Consider the following 1,527-nt stretch of genomic DNA (forward strand, 5'->3'; position numbering starts at 1 on the left):
GTTTATCCCTGACCCAAGGTCACATAGAGCCTTCTCAAAGGTCATGGTGCCTATGGTACAAGGTATTAAGAACTTTCCAGGATCCTGTTTCTTCTGAGGTAATGTCAGTTGATCCAGATCACTCAGTTCATTGATGAGCAAGGGAGGTTCTTCTTCCCAAGTCTCATTACCAAATAATTTGGCATTCAGCTTCATGATAGCACCAAGGTACTTGGCAACTTGCTCTTCAGTAACATCTTCATTCTCTTCAGAAGAAGAATACTCATCAGAGCTCATGAATGGCACAAGGAGGTTCAATGGAATCTCTATGGTCTCTAGATGAGCCTCAGAGTCCTTTGGTTCCTCAGAGGGAAACGCCTTATTGATCTCTGGACATCCCAGGAGGTCTTCCTCACTGGGGTTCATGTCCTCTCCCTCCCTTGTAGGTTCGGCCATGGTGATTAATTCAATGGCCTTACACTCTCCTTTTGGGTTTTCTTCTGTATTGCTTGGGAGAGTACTAGGAGGGATTTCAGTGATCCTTTTATTCAGCTGGCCCACTTGTGCTTCCAGCTTTCTAATGGAGGACCTTGTTTCATTCATGAAACTTAGAGTGGCCTTAGATAGATCAGAGACTATGTTTGCTAAGCTAGATGGGGTCTGCTCAGAACTCTCTATCTTTTGCTGAGTGGATGATGGAAAAGACTTGCTATTGCTAAACCTGTTTCTTCCACCATTATTAAAGCCTTGTTGAGGCTTTTGTTGATCCTTCCATGAGAGATTTGGGTGATTTCTCCATGAGGGATTATAGATGTTTCCATAGGGTTCTCTGGATCATAAGCTTCTTCCTCAGAAGATGCCTCTTGAGTGCTGTTGGATGCAGCTTGCATTCCATTCAGACTCTGAGAAATCATATTGACTTGCTGAGTCAATATTTTATTCTGAGCCAATATGGCATTCAGAGTATCAATTTTAAGAACTCCCTTCTTCTGAGGCGTCCCATTACTCACAGGATTCCTCTCAGAAGTGTACATGAACTGGTTGTTAGCAACCATGTCAATGAGTTCTTGAGCTTCTGCAGGCGTTTTCTTTAGGTGAATGGATCCACCTGCAGAAGTATCCAATGACATCTTAGCTAATTCAGACAGACCATCACAGAATATATCCAGGATGGTCCATTCTGAAAGCATGTCAGAAGGACACTTTTAGGTCAGTTGCTTATATCTCTCCCAAGCTTCATAGAGGGATTCACCTTCTTTCTGTCTGAAGGTTTGAACATCCACTCTAAACTTACTCAGATTTTGAGGAGGAAAGAACTTGGCTAAGAAAGTCGTGACCATCTTATCCCAAGAGTTCAGGCTATCTTTGGGTTGAGAGTCCAACCACACTCTAGCTCTGTCTCTTACAGCAAACGGGAAAAGCATAAGCCTGTAGACCTCGGGATCAACCTCATTGGTCTTAACAGTATCACAGATCTGCGAGAATTCAGTTAAGAACTGAAAAGGATCTTCAGATGGAAGTCCATGAAACTTGTAGTTCTGCTGCATC

At 43.1% G+C, this 1,527-nt stretch overlaps 1 non-coding gene across 1 annotated transcript; it reads left to right on the top strand.

The window, feature by feature from the left end:
- Window positions 1-1,167: 1,167 nt before the first annotated feature.
- LOC112725410 (small nucleolar RNA R71) lies at window positions 1,168-1,271 on the top strand. Its single transcript, XR_003164521.1, has one exon. It is a non-coding gene; the product is annotated as a small nucleolar RNA R71 (small nucleolar RNA).
- The last annotated feature ends 256 nt before the right edge of the window (window positions 1,272-1,527 follow it).

This window comes from Arachis hypogaea, chromosome 11, assembly GCF_003086295.3.
Source record: "Arachis hypogaea cultivar Tifrunner chromosome 11, arahy.Tifrunner.gnm2.J5K5, whole genome shotgun sequence".
NCBI classification, from domain to species: Eukaryota; Viridiplantae; Streptophyta; class Magnoliopsida; order Fabales; family Fabaceae; genus Arachis; species Arachis hypogaea.